Raw genomic sequence first — 18,892 nt, forward strand, 5'->3', positions numbered from 1 at the left:
CAGTGATGCAACCAGTCAGGATGCTCTAGATGGTGCAGCTGTAGAACCTTTTGAGGATCTGAGGACCCATGCCAAATCTTTTCAGTCTCCTGAGTGGGAATAGGTTTTGTTTGTGCCCTCTTCACGACTGTTGCTTTGGATAGCTTTTTTCACCTTGGTGTTACAATATAATCCACCATATCCTTATGATAACCTTATGACACATGGGGCAGCAGCAGTTGAACTGTACATTTGACCTGAACAGAACAAAGTTATCAAAAATGTGATTTGATATGAATATACACAAAAGTATGTGGACACCTGCTCGTTGAACGTCTCATTCCAAAATCATGGGCATTAATATGGAGTTGGTTCCCCCTTGTGCTGCTATAACAGCCTCCATTCTTCTGGGCTGGCTTTCCACTAGATATTGTAACATTGCTGTGGGGACTTGCTTCCATTCAGCCACAAGAACATTTGTGAGGTCGGGCACTGATGTTGGATGATTAGACCTGGCTCGCAGTCGGCGTTCTAATTCATCCCAAAGGTGTTCAAATGGGGTTGAGGTTAGGGCTTTGTGCAGGCCAGTCAAATTCTTCCACACCGATCGAGACAAACCATTTGTGTATGGACCTTGCTTTGCGCATGGGGGCATTGTCAAACTGTTACAACAAATTTGGAAGCACAGAATTGTCTAGAATATCATTGTATGCTGTAGCATTAAGATTTGCCTTCACTTGAACTAAGGGGCCTAGACCGAACCATGAAAAACAGTCCCAGATCATTATTCCTCATCCACCAAACTTTACAGTTGGCACTATGCATTGGAGCAGGTAGCGTTCTCATGGCATCTGCCAAACGCAGATTCGTCCATCGGACTGCCAAATGGTGAAGCGTGATTCATCACTCCAGAGAACACGTTTCCACTGCTCCAGAGTCCAATGTCGGCGAGCTTTACACCACTCCAACCGACGCTTGGCATTGCAAAGGGCGATCTTAGGTTTGCGTGCGGCTGCTTGGCCATGGAAACCCATTTCATGAAGCTCCCATTTCATGAAGCTTCTGATTTTATACACCTGTCAGCAACGGATGTGGCTTAAAAAGCCGAATCCACTAATTTGAAGATGTGTCCACATACTTTTGGCCATGTAGTGTACTTTTTTCATTTTCATCACAACACAATATGTGATTGATACGGAATAAAAAGGCTCATAGGGATTTGGTAAATCCTTGTCGTAATAAACATATTGGTCATAAAAACCCCATCATAACTTCCCTGGTCAGTTTATATAGAATTCACCATTAAGGCTTCATGTGGATACCGCAGTTTCGCGAGGCCCCCCACAAGGTCAGAGCAAGGCCCCCCCCTGCTTTTTTAAAGCTAATTTCCTGTAATTCTAAACATTTTGCCATGGCTTAATGACAGGGATCATCAACAAATTCTTTCTGGAGCAGATGGTTGGGGACTGGAAGATAATTACAAATTATTTGTAGACTGCAAATTGACCGCATGAAGCCCAAACAGATATGTTTTACTAAAAGATAATAATTTCAAATCTTACTTATATTTGTATATACGATAATGTGTCTCTCTATTTTGGTGGGAATTCTTGAGAACAGCTTTCTTAAATTAAAATCACTTGGAGCTGATTTTCTGGTGTTTTTACAGTCTTATATGTCCAACAATGGGGGGGGGGGGGCAACTCAATAACAAATAATTACATAACTTTAGGATCTCTGTGCTCAACACAACACATTTTCTCTCCATGAGTTTATTGATGATGATTGAAAGGGAAAGGAAAGGGAAAGGGGGACACCTAGTCAGTTGTACAACTGAAATGTGTCTTCCGTATTTAACTCAACCCTAACTTTAATTTTGAATTAAAGCAAATACACCTCTGTCTGCTTTTCCCAAAACACAAGAGTATGGAAAATCAGGTTGCCTCAACGGAATCAATGACCTCAACGGGATCTATTGCTTAATTAAGATGAATCAATACACCTTAAATAGTGCTGTGGTCCAGTGTAGAGGTCGTAGGTCGTGGGTGAGAGAGAAGTAGGCCTACAGGGCAGTGGAGTGCCAGACCTCTCCCAGCTGATACTGAGCCTGAGGGGCAGGTAGTTCTGCTTGTTCTGGCCCCTGTAGTTGAGCTTGTGGAACTCGCTGGCGATAGCTGACAAGGTTTTTCCCTTTGGTCTCAGGCAGAACCAGGCCCACGTACAGAGCAGACAGGAAACAGACAGTAGTGAACGGGACAAAGCAGAACTCACCCAGCTCACTCTGAAGAGAGAAAGAGAATGAGACAAAGGTGTCAGAGAGGGAGAAGGAAGACACTAGCAGATGAAAAGATTATACCAGAGAGAAAGTCATGGTGTGTGTGTGTGTGTGTGTGTGTGTGTGTGTGTGTGTGTGTGTGTGTGTGTGTGTGTGTGTGTGTGTGTGTGTGTGTGTGTGTGTGTGTGTGTGTGTGTGTGTGTGTGTGTGTCTGTCTGTGTCTGTGTCTGTGTCTGTGTGTGTGTGTGTGTGTGTGTGTGTGTGTGTGTGTGTGTGAGTTTGTCTCACTCACCACCAGGAATGGAAAGATCATCCCTATAATGAAGAGGTTGATCCACATCATAGAGCCCGCTATCATGTAAGCTGCTGGATGGAAAGTCTGGCTGAAGATATCTGTAGGGAGGACCCATCACTCCAGCTGTAGGCAAAGATACACAGAGACCTTACCAATCCTGTCACCCTACTGAGGCTAATATCCTATTATCCTATATCCTAGCTATTGAATAATGTGATGAATTTGTACTTTATTTATCCCCAAAGAAACAGAAGTTAGAAAGTGTTAGTCTAACTTTTGGAATCAACATGAACTGGAGATAACGTGTATGCTTTAGGATATAATACTTGAATGCCAACGTAACTTCCCTTCAATATAAGCTGGTATTTTTAACTGACTGGGCTCATATTATTAATGGTTAGTATTAACATTAAAGCTATTGGGATGAAGAGACTGACTCACCTGGGCCCATGCCAAAGCTGAGTATTTAGGTAAAGATACAGGCCATTCTCAAGTAGGGCATCCACTCCACCTTGTGCTGTTACAAGAAAACAAAGAACATAGATATCAAGTAAAAAAAATATGATTTATCAAGTTTGAAAAAGAGATTACAATAAGAAAAAAACTGAGTTGTCAGGAAAAGTACTACATTGCTTAATCAATACAATAGAACATTACTGACTTTCTTGCAGACCAAAGGTTGAGGTAATCACTGGTCAAAGCTTTTGACTAAATCTAAAAAGCAATGGAAATTCAATTGAGCACCACATAATACCATTGTTTGAGACTGGGCTTTTTAAGAGTTTCATGTCCTGTTGCTGTACCTAACTATACTTATCCAACCACCTGTTGCAACTCCACCTGCAAAGCATGAAGTAGAATCCCCCTTCCTAGTGGATAGAGGGATGTATTATCACAACATGAAGAGGAATAAAAGACAGTAAAAGGGGTATATTTACTTTTCTGCCTAGTACCAGTGGTGGAAAAAGTACCCAATTGTCATACTTGAGTAAAAGTAAAGATACCTTAATATAAAATGACTCAAGTAAAAGTCACCCAGTAAAATACTACGAGTAAAAGTTTTAAAGTATTTGGTTTAAAATATAATTAAGTATCAAAAGTATAAATAATTTCAAATTCCTTACTAAGCAAACTACACCATTACATTTTTTATTTTATTGACGGATAGCCAGGGGCACACTTCAACACTCAGACATAATTTACAAACGAAGCACGTGTTTAGTGAGTCTGCCAGATCAGGGGCAGTAGGCATAACCAGGGATGTTCACTTGATAAGTGCGTGAATTTGACAATTTCTATGTCCTGCTAAGCATTCAAAATGTAACAAGTACTTTTGGGTGCCAGGGAAAATGTATGGAGTAAAAAGTACATTATTTTCTTTAGGAATGTAGTGAAGTAAAAGTTGTCAAAAATATAAACAGTAAAGTAGACCCCAAAAACGACTTAAGTAGTACTTTAAAGTATTTTTACACCACGGCCTAGTACATATCACAACAACCCAAGCATGACTGCAATGCAAAATCAAATCAAATCCAATCCAATAAAATACAATTTTATTTGTCACATACACATGGTTAGCAGATGTTAATGCGAGTGTAGCGAAATGCTTGTGCTTCCAGTTCCGACAATGCAGTAATAACCAACGAGTAATCTAACCTAACAATTCCACAACTACTACATTATACACACAAGTGTAAAGGGATAAAGAATATGTACATAAAGATATATGAATGAGTGGTGGTACAGAACGGCATAGGCAAGATGCAGTAGATGGTATAGAGTACAGTATATACATATGAGATGAGTAATGTAGGGTATATAAACATAAAGTGGCATAGTTTAAAGTGGCTAGTGATACATGTATTACATAAAGATGGCAAGATGCAGTAGATGATATAGAGTACAGTATATACATATACATATGAGATGAGTAATGTAGGGTATGTAAACATTATATTAAGTGTCATTGTTTAAAGTGGCTAGTGATACATTTTTACATACATTTTTACATAATTCCCATTATTAAAGTGGCTGGAGTTGAGTCAGTATGTTGGCAGCAGCCACTAAATGTTAGTGGTGGCTGTTTAACAGTCTGATGGCCTTGAGATAGAAGCTGTTTTTCAGTCTCTCGGTCCCTGCTTTGATGCACCTGTACTGACCTCGCCTTCTGGATGATAGCGGGGTGAACAGGCAGTGGCTCGGGTGGTTGTTGTCCTTGATGATCTTTATGGCCTTCCTGTGACATCGGGTGGTGTAGGTGTCCTGGAGGGCGGGTAGTTTGCCCCCGGTGATGCGTTGTGCAGACCTCACTACCCTCTGGAGAGCCTTACGATTGTGGGCGGAGCAGTTGCCGTACCAGGCGGTGATACAGCCCGACAGGATGCTCTCGATTGTGCATCTGTAGAAGTTTGTGAGTGCTTTTGGTGACAAGCTGAATTTCTTCAGCCTCCTGAGGTTGAAGAGGCGCTGCTGCGCCTTCTTCACCACGCTGTCTGTGTGGGTGGACCAATTCAGTTTGTCCGTGATGTGTTCGCTGAGGAACTTAAAACTTACTACCCTCTCCACTACTGTCCCGTCGATGTGGATAGGGGGGTGCTCTCTCTGCTGTTTCCTGAAGTCCACAATCATCTCCTTTGTTTTGTTGACGTTGAGTGTGAGGTTATTTTCCTGACACCACACTCCAAGGGCCATCACCTCCTCCCTGTAGGTCGTCTCGTCGTTGTTGGTAATCAAGCCTACCACTGTAGTGTCGTCCGCAAACTTGATGATTGAGTTGGAGGCGTGCATGGCCACGCAGTCGTGGGTGAACAGGGAGTACAGGAGAGGGCTCAGAACGCACCCTTGTGGGGCCCCAGTGTTGAGGATCAGCGGGGTGGAGATGTTGTTACCTACCATTACCACCTGGGGGCGGCCCGTCAGGAAGTCCAGTACCCAGTTGCACAGGGCGGGGTCGAGACCCAGGGTCTCGAGCTTGATGACGAGTTTGTAGGGTACTATAGGGTACTATGGTGTTAAATGCTGAGCTGTAGTCGATGAACAGCATTCTCACATAGGTATTCCTCTTGTCCAGATGGGTTAGGGCAGTGTGCAGTGTGGTTGTGATTGCGTCGTCTGTGGACCTATTGGGTCGGTAAGCAAATTGGAGTGGGTCTAGGGTGTCAGGTAGGGTGGAGGTGATATGGTCCTTGACTAGTCTCTCAAAGCACTTCATGATGACGGAAGTGAGTGCTACGGGGCAGTAGTCGTTTAGCTCAGTTACCTTAGCTTTCTTGGGAACAGGAACAATGGTGGCCCTCTTGAAGCATGTGGAACAGCAGACTGGGATAAGGATTGATTGAATATGTCCGTAAACACACCAGCCAGCTGGTCTGCGCATGCTCTGAGGACGCGGCTGGGAATGCCGTCTGGGCCTGCAGCCTTGCGAGGGTTCACACGTTTAAATGTTTTACTCACTTTGGCTGCAGTGAAGGAGAGCCCGCAGGTTTTGGTAGCGGGCCGTGTCAGTGGCACTGTATTGTCCTCAAAGCGAGCAAAAAAAGTTATTTAGTCTGTCTGGGAGCAAGACATCCTGGTCCGCGACGGGGCTGGTTTTCTTTTTGAAATCCGTGATTGACTGTAGACCCTGCCACATACCTCTTGTGTCTGAGCTGTTGAATTGCGACTCTACTTTGTCTCTATACTGGCACTTAGCTTGTTTGATTGCCTTGCGGAGGGAATAGCTACACTGTTTGTATTCGGTCATGTTTCCGGTCATCTTGCCCTGGTTAAAAGCAGTGGTTCGCACTTTCAGTTTCGCCCGAATGCTGCCATCAATCCACGGTTTCTGGTTTGGGAATGTTTTAATCTTTGCTGTGGGTATAACGTCGCCGATGCACTTTCTAATGAACTCGCTCACCGAATCACCGAACATATCCAAATCCACGTGATCGCAGTCTTGAAGCGTGGAATCAGATTGGTCGGACCATCGTTGAACAGACCTGAGCGCGGGAGCTTCTTGTTTTAGTTTCTGTTTGTAGGCTGGAAGCAACAAAATGGAGTCGTGGTCAGCTTTCCCGAAGTCTGACTACTGTCCCTCCATTAGGATGAATATGAAGTAGAGGTATGGCCGATTAATTAGGGCCGATTTCAAGTTCTCATAATAATCGGTAATCGGCCTATTTGGACGATGATTATGGCCGATTACATTGCAATCCACGAGGAGGCTGCGTGGCAGGCTAACCACCTGTTACGCGAGTGCAGCATCAAAAGGACCTGTGGCTGCAAGGAGCCAAGGTAAGTTGCTAGCTAGCATTAAACTTACCCTATAAAAAACAATCAATCTTAACATAATCACAAGTTAACTACACATGGTTGATGATATTACTAGGTTAACTAGCTTGTCCTGCGTTGCATATAATCAAGGCGGTGCCTGTTAATTTATCATTGAATCACAGCCTACTTCAACTTCGCCAAACGGGCGATGATTTAATGATAGTTTCCGGATTTGACCATATAAATGACCAAAGGCTCGTATTTCTGTGTGTTTATTATATTATAATTAAGTCTATGATTTGATATTTGATAGAGCAGTCTGACTGAGCGGTGGTGGGCAGCAGAAGGCTCGTAAGCAATCATTCAAACAGCACTTTACTGCGTTTGCCAGCAGCTCTTAGCAATGCTTGAAGTACAGCGCTGTTTATGACTTCAAGACTCTCAACTCCCGAGATTAGGCTGGCAATACTATAGTGCCTATAAGAACATCCAATAGTCAAAGGTATATGAAATACAAATGGTATAGAGAGAAATAGTTGACGCATCATAATGCCTATAATAATGACAACCTAAAACTTCTTAACTGGGAATATTGAAGACTCATGTTAAAAGCAACCACCAGCTTTCATATGCTCTCATGTTCTGAGCAAGGAACTTAAACGTTAGCTTTTTTACATGGCACATATTGCACTTTTACTTTCTTCTCCAACACTGTGTTTTTGCATTATTTAAACCAAATTGAACATGTTTCATTATTTATTTGAGACTAAATTGATTTTATTTATGTATTATATTAAGTTAAAATAAAAGTTTTTTTTTTGTTCATTCAGTATTGTTGTAATTGTCATTATTACACATATATCTAAAAATCGGCCGATTAATTGGTATCAGCTTTTTTTGGTCCTCCAATAATCGGTATCGGAATTGAAAAATCATGATCGGTCGACCTCTAGTATGTATGCCAATCACTTTAGAGGTCAGTCAAGCAATTGAAATTAGAGACTGGGACATGAAGTTTCAGCCAAGTTTCACCATCATCTAGTTTCAGATCCCCTTTTGACTCCCAGGCTCACTTTAATTAGATATCATTCCAAGAGGATGACATAAGATAATATAATACCTCAAAACACAGAGCAATAGTGAAGACAATGGCCCAGCCTGTCATGAAAATGTAGCCTCCCATCAAAATAATCTTCCTGCCCTGTTGCTCGATCAGCAGGTTCTGAGCAGGGTGAAAATATAAAAATTCAAATCACATAATTTTCATCCCTGAGGTTAGCCATAGACGCGATAGAGGTGTGTTTAATTCTTTTACGTCTAGCCTTTTCTCAATAGGGGGTGCTGTTTTCACTTTGTAAAAATTTCGTTCCCAAATTAAACTGCCTCGTACTCAATTCTTGCTCGTACAATATGCATATTATTATTACTATTGGATAGAAAACACTCTCTAGTTTCTAAAACCGTTTGAATTATATCTGTGAGTAAAACAGAACTCAAGTTGGAGCAAGCTTCCTGTCAGGAAGTGAGAAATCTGAAATCAGGCAGTCTGTTCTAGGGTCAGTTTATTAATTTGCATGTCTTCTATTGGTCGACATGCACTGCATACGCCTTCCCCTAGATGTCAGCAAGTAGTGAGAATTGGAATGGAGTTGCTAGGCAGATCTGAGGCCATATAAAGGGGAGGCCTTACCTCCCGGGTGGCGCAGTGGTCTAGGGCACTGCATCGCAGTGCTAGCTGCGCCACCAGAGTCTCTGGGTTCGCGCCCAGGCTGGGCTGGGTTCGCGCCCAGGCTCTGTCGCAGCCGGCCGCAACCGGGAGGTCCGTGGGGCGACGCACAATTGGCATAGCGTCGTCCGGGTTAGGGAGGGTTTGGCCGGTAGGGATATCCTTGTCTCAGTATGTAAAAAAAAAAAAAAAAAATGTATGCACTCTACTGTAAGCCGCTCTGGATAAGAGCGTCTGCTAAATGACTAAAATGTAAATGTAAATATAAAGGGTCTGGGTACGTGGGGTACACTCTTTTCAACATTCGCCATGACGCAAGACAGACCTCAGGATTGCATTCTGAAAAGCTCTCGTTATAGGCCTTAGATATATCCGGCTCTGATTTTATTCGATATAGGTGTTAAAGACATCATAATGTAGTTATTTTAAACCGAGTTATATCAGTTTATATCAGTATATTGCGATTTTCGTATATTTCTTTGTGCTGCGTTATAGTGAGTTGGGCACGTCTTCGCCACATGGCTAATGTTTACTGCTAATTCCAAAGTTGAAGGCGACAATCTACAACCGAGCAACGATTCTTCTGGACAAAGGACAACTTGCCCAAGATTCTGATGGAAGCTCATCAAAAAGTAAGAACTATTTATGATGTTAATTCGTTGTTCTGTTGAAAAATGTGAAACTACTATTCCGCCATTAATTTCGGTGCGGTCTCGCTTTAACGCACGCTGTATGTCGTAGTAACGTTAATTTTAAAAATCTAACACAGCGGTTGCATTAAGAACTAATGTATCTTTCATTTGCTGTCCAACCTGTATTTTTTAGTCAAGTTTATGATTAGTTACTGATTAGATTAGGTGCCTCTCCCAAAATTTCTCCCGACATTTTGTTGGCAGCTTGGCTACTATTCTCATTGTATAACCACGATTTGTGCCGCTAAATATGCACATTTTCGAACAAACTCTATATGTATTGTGTAATATGATGTTATAGGACTGTCATCTGAAGAAATTTGAGAAGGTTAGTGAAAAAATTAATATCTTTTGCTGGTTTATTCGTTATCACTATTGTTGGCTTGAATCAATGCTGTTGTGTGGTTGGCTATTGTAGTAAGCTAATATAATGCTATATTGTGTTTTCGCTGTAAAACACTTAAAAAATCTGAAATATTGGCTGGATTCACAAGATCTTTGTCTTTCATTTGCTGTACGCTGTGTATTTTTCATAAATGTTTTATGATGAGTATTTAGGTAATTCACGTTGGTCTCTGTAGTTATTCTAGTTGCTTTGGTGAGAGTTGTGATGGTGGCTGCAATGTAAAACTATGATTTATACCTGAAATATGCACATTTTTCTAACAAAACATATGCTATACAATAAATATGTTATCAGACTGTCATCTGATGAAAGTGTTTCTTGGTTAGTGGCTATTTATATCTTTATTTGGTCGAATTTGTGATAGCTACCTATGCAGGAAAAAAATGGTGGAGTAAAAAAAGTGGTGTCTTTTGCTAACGTGGTTAGCTAATAGATTTACATATTGTGTCTTCCCTGTAAAACATTTTAAAAATCAGAAATGATGGCTGGATTCACAAGATGTGTATCTTTCATCTGGTGTCTTGGACTTGTGATTTAATGATATTTAGATGCTAGTATTTACTTGTGACGCTATGCTAGGCTATGCTAGTCAGCTTTTTTACTGATGGGGGTGCTCCCGGATCCGGGTTTGGGAGGAACTAGAAGTTAAGCTTGTGGCCCTGGGTCTGAACCGCGCCCTGTGCAACTGGGTCCTGGACTTCCTGACGGGCCGCCCCCAGGTGGTGAAGGTAGGAAACTTCACCTCCACTAAGCTGATCCTCAACACTGGGGCCCCACAAGGGTGCGTGATCAGCCCCCTCCTGTACTCCCTGTTCACCCATGACTGCGTGGCCAAGCACACCTCTAACTCAAAAATCAAGTTTGCAGACGACACAACAGTAGTAGGCTTGATTACCAACGATGACGAGACAGCCTACAGGGAGGAGGTGAGGCCCCTGGGAGTGTGGTGCCTGGAAAACAACCTCTCACTCAACGTCAACAAAACAATGGAAATTATTGTGCACTTCAGGAAACAGCAGAGGGTGCACCCCCCTATCTACATCGACGGGACTTCAGTGGAGAAGGTGGAATGCTTCAAGTTCCTTGGCGTACACATCCCTGACAAACTGAACTGGACCACCCACACGGACAGTGTTGTGAAGAAAGCGCAACAGAGCCTCTTCAACCTCAGGAGGCTAAAGAAATTTGGCTTGTCACCTAAAACCCTCACAAACTTATACAGATGCATAATTGAGAGCATCCTGTTGGGCTGTATCACCGCCTGGTACGGCAACTGCACCCCCCGCAACCGCAAGGCTCTCCAGAGGGTGGTGCGGTCTGCCCAACGCAATACCGGGGGAAAACTACCCGCCCTCCAGGACACTTACAGCACCCGATGTCACAGGAAGGCCAAAAAGATCATCAAGGACATAAACCACCTGAGCCATTGCCTGTTCACCCCAATATCTTCCAGAAGGCGAGGTCAGTACAGGTGCATCAAAGCTGGGACCGAGAGACTGAAAAAAAGCTTCTATCTCAAGGCCATCAGACTGTTAAACAGCCATCATTAGCACATTAGAGGCTGCTACCTATAGGCATAGACTAGGAATCACTGGCCACTTTAAGGAACACAAGTCACTTTAATAATGTTTACATATCTGGCATTACTCATCTCATATGTATATACTGTATTCTATACTATTCTACGGTCTCTTAGTCAATAATTGTTTACATATGTCATTACTCATCTCGTGTGTATAATGTTTTCTATACTATTCTACAGCGTCTCATTTACTTAATAATGTTTACTTATCTTACATTACTCATTTCATATGTATATACTGTTTTCTATACTATTCTACTGCATCTTAGTCCGTTACGCTCTGACATCGCTCGTCCATATGTATATAGTCTTAATTAATTCCTACTTAGATGTGTGTATATGTTGTAATTTGTTAGATTTTACTGCACTGTCGGAGCTAGAAGAACCAGCATTTCGCTACACCCGCAATAACATCTGCTAATCACGTGTATGTGACAAATAAAATTTGATCCTCTTAAGGATCCGCCTCTTTTTTTAAATTTTCGCCTGAAATAACTCAAATCTAACTGCCTGTAGCTCAGGCCATGAAGCAAGGATATGCATGTTCTTGGTACCATTTCAAAGGAAATACTTTGAAGTTTGTGGAAATGTGAAAGGAATGTAGGAGAATATAACACAATGTTTTTTTGTACCATCATCTTTGAAATGCAAGAGAAAGGCCATAATGTATTATTTCAGCCCAGGTGCAATATATTTTGCCCACTGGATGGCAGCAGTGTATGTGCAAAGTTTTAGAATGATCCAATGAACCATTGTTTTTCTGTAAAAAATGTTGTATCAAGACTGCCCAAATATGCCTAATTTGTTTATTAATAACTTTTTATGTTCAAAATTGTGTACTCTCCTCAAACAATAGCATGTTATTCTTTCACCTTAATAGCTACTATAAATTGGACAGTGCAGTTAGATTAACAAGAATTTAAGCCAATATCAGATATGTCTATGTCCTGGGAAATGTTCTTGTTACTTACAATCTCATGCTAATCGCATTAGCCTACGTTAGCTCAACCGTCCCGTGGAAGGGACAGCGATCCCGAAGAAGTTTACCAAATCTGCAGCACCAGTGAAATGGCATGGTCATGGACTGACTACACCTCTTCATTAAACCCTGAAATACAAACAACCCTTTATGTTCTCCTCCCTAACTCCCGCAAGCATTACAAATGTAAAGTACAACCGTATGTCATCATCACCAGATTGCATTTTTAACAAGGTACCGTACGATGAAATGTAAATGTCTACTCGCACTATGAAATTGGTAGCTGATCTCACATTTCTAATCAAGTCTGTTGTGAGGGAGGGGCCAGGAACAGGCTCTGCCCAGAAGTTCATCTGAGCTGGGTACGTTTTGCTGTCAGAACAATGGTGTACTTCAGAGGTAGTTAACTTTGATCCCAGATAGAGAGCTCTGTCAGAAACCCCCTGCCAGAACCAGAGAGAACCAGAACCCTGCTGACTCAAACCGAAACTGAACATCTGAGAAACAATGAATGTGGGGAGAAACCAAGCTTCAATAACAAGAGGAGTCTGCTGCTTACATCGTTTGTAAGAAAGCGGCTAAAAGGACATTTCATCATTCACCACAGATACACTATATATACACAAAAGTATATGGACACCACTTCAAATTTGTGGATTTGGCTATTTCAGCCACACCCGTTGCTGACAGGTGTATAAAATCGAACATACAGTCATGCAATCTCCATAGACAAACACAAACATTGGCAGTAGAATGGACTTACTGAAGAGCTCAGTGACTTTCAGTGTGGCAGCATCATAGGATGCCACCTTTCCAACAAGTCAGTTTGTAAATTTGTGCCCTGCTAGAGCCACACACTCACAGAACGGGACTGCCGAGTGCTGAAGCGCATAGCGTGTAAAAATCATCTGTCCTCGGTTGCAACACTCACTACCGAGTTCCAAACATCCTCTGGAAGCAATGTCAGCACAATAACTGACAATCGGGAGCTTCATGAAAAGGGTTTGTGAGCAGCCGCACACAAGCCTAAGATCACCATGTGCAATGCCAAATGTCGGCTGGAGTGGTGTAAAGCTCGCTGCCATTGGACTCTGGAGCAGTGGAAACGCGTTCTCTGGAGTGATGAATCACGCTTCATCATCTGACAGTCCAACAGACGAATCTGGGTTTGGCGGATGCCAGGAGAACACTACCTGCCACAATGCATGGTGTCATCTGTAAAGGAATAATGGTCTGGGGCTGTTTTTCATGGTTCGGGCTAGGCCCCTTAGTTCAAGTGAAGGGAAATTTTAACGCTACAGCACACAATGACATTCTAGACGATTCTGTGCTTCCAACTTTGTGGCAACATTTTGGGGAAGGCCCTTTCCTGTTTCAGCATGACAATACTCCCATGCACAAAGCGAGGTCCATACAGAAATGTTTTTTTTTTTAGATCCGTGTGGAAGAACTTGACTGGCCTGCACAGAGCCCTGACCTGAACCCCATCAAACACCTTTGGGATGGATTGATACGCAGACTGCGGGCCAGGCCTAATCGCCCAACATCAGTGCCCGACCTCACCAATGCACTTTTGGCTGAATGGAAGCAAGTCCCCGCAGCAAGTCGAGGCTGTTATAGCAGCAAAGGGTGGACAAACTCCATATTAATGCCCATGATTTTGGAATGAGATGTTTGATGAGCAGGTGTCCACATACTTTTGGTCATGTCGTGTAGTATTTGTGATTTTATGTGACATATGTAGCCTACATAATGTATTACAAATTAGGAACAAATGAAGTTCCCTGTTGAAAAATAAAGTTCTTATAAGTTCTACGATCCGAGTTCTGAGTTCTGAGTTCCGAGTTCTAATGCTTTTGTAGAATCGAGTCATTGCCACAGAGTTGCATGGTGCTGCTGATGGAGATCACCTGCCAGCGGACGTTACGGTCAGCCAACAGCTCCCAGGTCTGCTGGGCCTCAGGACTTTAACCTCAGCCTGCTCCTGGAGGATCTCATCCAACTCTGTCCGCTGGATCTCACATCCACGCACACGCCACAAGGCTAACATGCATGCACACACACGGGCAAAATACATTATATAAATACAAACAAATGATAAAAAAAGTACACAGATGCATGTAATTGATACAAAGACTGCCCATCCCTGCTGATGCAGGATAATGAATAACAGCAGTAGAACTTGCTCATGATTTTACTGTATATATCTCTCACACTAACTCACATACAAGAGGAACAGAGCCATGTGGCTCGGACAAGAAAGTACTGCACACAGCCACAGACTAACACAGGCCATGGTCTGGCTCTCCTCCTACCTACCATTGATACAGGCCTCCTTTTCCCCTGGTCTATGAGGAGGTATTGAGAGCTTTCTGGGAACCAGGGGAGAGTGAGGAGCTGGATGAGGCCTGGGATGGCATTACTGGCCAGTAGGTATTGCCATCATGGCTCACTGCCCAAGATCTCCCTGGAAACACATGACCACCATCAAATGAAATACTGACTTAATTAAACAAAGTTTCAAACTGCAATTATTTCCCCAAACAAATCACACAATATTTTGTAGGTGCTAGATTGATGTGTAACACTAAACTGCAAGCTGATTTCGTAGCCTCCGAATGCTACAACCTGTCCTAACACCACTCCAAGCGATGTGAAGATGGCTGACGACAGGGAAGCAGCCCCTTGCAGGTGCTTGGGAGCACTCTCTCCAAAATACATGGGTTGTACATTCATACTGATCCCTGTGAAAGGAGTGGATCATTTCTCTACTGTCGGTGGTTTCATTTTCCAACATCAAACATAATACTGTAATTGTACAGCTGTTTGTCTCATTTGTCTTATTATGTATAAATACACTGTTTATGCCATCGACATTTAAAGACCTAAGAAAGCAACAAACATACTACAAGTATTACAAATGTTTCTCTATTGTTAAACCCCAAAACAGTAATGCAGTCAGTGGCACAATAAGCATGGTTTGATGACATAAGAACCCCCATCTAAGAACCCTCTGGTTGAATATACAGTACATACCATATACAGTACATACCAGCATTGATTCCAACCAGGACCCTGGAGATGATGATCATTTCAAAAGACTTGGCAGCTCTGCTGGTCAACGCTAGGAGTGAACTCAGCATCAAGAAGATATTATTCAACAGCATAGTCTTCTTCCTGTGAGAGCAACACAGTGGGTTTAACGTAGAGTAGAGTAGAGGAGAATAGAATAGAGTGGAGACAAATAGAGTTAAGTAAATCCTGAATATCAAGGAATTAATTACGTTAATGGAAATAGTACTCATATAGATATCGTATACTGCTCTGGCGCCACCCTGCAAGGTTCAGAGATCTCTATCAGCCTTGAGAAACAAACACCTCCACATTTTTATTGACTGACTCCACTGTGAGGAGGAAACATGAAGTAAAGGTAGCCTTGCTGTCTTCATAATAATAATTCAGTGGGTGCTTATATTTGTTTCACAAGTGTGTATTATACACGTGTGAAATGGAAATGTGTTTTTTTGCCTATTCCAACTCACCCTGAGACACCCTCGGAGAGTGGGGTCACGGCCAGGGTCAGCCATTATCAACGGCAACCCTGGAGCAATTAAGTGCCTTGCTCTGGGATTCAAATTAGCTACCTTCCAGCTACTGGCCCAACACTAGGCTACCTGCCATCCCCAGTATTCAGAGATCCTGTATCTATGCTCTCTTCAATGCAACCTCTCCTTTCACATGTGACTCATAAGTAGGTGATCATTTGCTCATCAGTAAACAATTCATTTTGAGATGTTATATCACTGATAATATTGATTTTTAAAGCACATATATTTTTTAATTTAACCTTTATGTTACCAGGGAGTCCCATTGAGACCAAGGCCTATTTTTCAAAGGAGGCCTGCTTGAACACAATTTATGTGTCGGAGGGCTAGGTTCAGTCTGTTATATCTGGAGTATTTCTCCTGTCTTATCCGGTGTCCTGTGTGAATTTAAGTATTTTTTTCCCTCTCTCTCTCTCCCTCAGGAACATGCCTCAGGACTACCTGGCCTGATGACTCCTTGTTGTCCCCAGTCCACCTGGTCGTGCTGCTGCTCCAGTTTCAACTGTTCTGCCTGCGGCAATGGAACTCTGACCTGTTCACCGGACGTGCTACCTTGTCCCAGACCTGCTGTTTTCAACTCTCTAGAGACAGCAGGACCGGTAGAGATACTCTGAATGATCGGCTATGAAAAGCCAACTGACATTTACTCCTGAGGTGCTGACCTGTTGCACCATCGACAACCACTGTGATTATTATTATTTGACCCTGCTGGTCATCTATGAACATTTTAACATCTTGGCCATGTTCTGTTATAATCTCCACCCGGCACAGCCAGAAGAGGACTGGCCACCCCTCATAGCCTGGTTCCTCTCTAGGTTTCTTCCTAGGTTCCGGCCTTTCTAGGGAGTTTTTCCTAGACACCGTGCTTCTACACCTGCATTGCTTGCTGTTTGGGGTTTTAGGCTGGGTTTCTGTACAGCACTTTGTGACATCAGCTGATGTAAGAAGGGTTTTATAGATAAATTTGATTGATTGATTGATAAAATTGACAACATTCAAAAATACAACGTGAAAATAAAACGTAATAAGCTTCTCAGTGAGGACAACATACCAAGGTTACCATGTGTAAAAAGCTGATATTGATATTAATAACATTGCCTTCCAAAGTAGGCCAAAATGTATTCATCAAATAAGTCAAATTACCCTCCAAAGGTTATGCTCATGGGTCCAGCTATAAGAGCTCCGGCAGCCCTCCCAGGGAGTAGATGGACATGATGCAAGTCCAGAACAGGGTGACCTGTTGAACAGCTGAACATCCCAACGCTCCCGAAACATCTTGTTCACAAACTTCTGAATAAACTGAGAGGAAAGGTAGAGTGAGCATACTGTATGTACACACATGGGCACATAGACACACACACACACAGTTTACTTTCAGAAGGATTTTACTATGGTGGGTGCATTTATTATGGCAAGGTTATAGCCATACTGACGAGTGCATCCAATGACAGATGATGTCACCATTAACATCACATTTAAATCATTGCCCTGTCAGTAGAAACAAGTATAACTTTTTTTTCAGAAACACAAATGATAGGTTGGTTAACCTTCATAAATATTGGAGATGTACAATAGTGCACAGTAAGTATTTAGCCATAGTGTATGGTTTACATAAGAGTATTAGGAGAACTGGAGAAACACTGTGTTATGCCACCTATCCTACGTTCACAGGTACTACTCTAAAGATGAAAAAGAGGACATGCCAATAAACAGTCAGAATAGTCTGACTAATTGGATGAATGTCAATAAACTCTCCACTCCAACATGCGACATAGCGAATCAAAGATTCTATTTTCTATTTTCAAGCAAAATTGTAACAGTGGAACTATTCGGTCATCCATAAAGTGCTTGAATCATACAGGTTGGCCAGGACGCAGAGCGCAGACCCCCAAACATCTCTACTATAAGTACAGCAAATTTCCAATTGACATCAATGTGTGACAGTTTGAAGTTTGTGTAGCCTGTAGGTCACCAAGTTGAATTGAGGCACATACAGTATTAGAGGCTACTACCAACATCATTGGTTAATACTGGTCAGCCTCTTCAAATGTTGCTATCCAGCCAGCAGATGGTGCTGCATTGAAGGCTTATGAGTAATTGCATTTGATGAGTTTTCAATACAATACTTCAAAGTAAACACAGTTGTAAAATACCAGGGTGGGTTGCACCAACATGAATGAACACTTAAATTAAGGTTGATATGTTAATCATGTTGCATAAAACATTAAACCTAGTATTGAATTAGTCCTAGTTACATTTAACCCTTCATCTAATCTAAGTTTAAATTTTCACTTTGAACCAGGATCAAATTGACTCTTGTTTCAAAATCAAATTTAAACTTAGATTAGGGCTTAATTATAAACTGCCACTGGAGGTGGTTTAAGTGATCAAATTACATTGCATGTGCTGTATTTTTGGTATGACTACCAATTTTAGCTCTTGTGGCTTATCATGTTTGTAAAAGTCAACTAGCCAGATATCTAATTTATTAATCTAATAATTTAGCCAGCAGTGACAAATCAGGGTGGGTTGCACTAACATAGATAAAGACTGACAAAAATTGCTCTGTGTGACCACAAGAAAAGGTTAAACTGGATTAAATCAAGACTGATTCATTAATCATGCTTAACAAAACTTCCTGGTTAAATTCAACCCTTTATCTAATTTTAAGTTAAATTTGCACTATTACTGTTGTCACTTTTGGACATTACCACAATGTACTATTTATTTTTGAACCCATTGAACAAAATGTTTTTTTAGCTGTTCTCTCATTAACTTTCTGGTGGTAAATTAGTGTATCTCATAATAACTAATCTCCAAACAGACAATTCTCTCTGACATGTGTCAATATTATGCTTCCCAACAGACCCCTGTAGATCCAAAGCTCTAAGACAACTGGCAAACTGCAGAAAGTAAGTGGTATCGAATATAATTTTGTAGTGAATAAGTGTGCATAAATATAGTGGAGCAAACATTTACATTATGGGTCAAACACTTGGTGTCATGGGGCGACGGGTTCACACATTATAATGCAATTACACGACTTCACAACCGAGCACAGTGAAGCATGATGTCAATTCTGGTGACCCACTACCAATCTTC

At 41.9% G+C, this 18,892-nt stretch overlaps 1 pseudogene; it reads right to left on the reverse strand.

The window, feature by feature from the left end:
* Nucleotides 1-2,041: 2,041 nt before the first annotated feature.
* On the reverse strand, nucleotides 2,042-17,563 carry LOC120064794 (annotated as a pseudogene).
* Between the last annotated feature and the right edge of the window lie 1,329 nt (nucleotides 17,564-18,892).

This window comes from Salvelinus namaycush, chromosome 20, assembly GCF_016432855.1.
Source record: "Salvelinus namaycush isolate Seneca chromosome 20, SaNama_1.0, whole genome shotgun sequence".
NCBI lineage: Eukaryota > Metazoa > Chordata > Actinopteri > Salmoniformes > Salmonidae > Salvelinus > Salvelinus namaycush.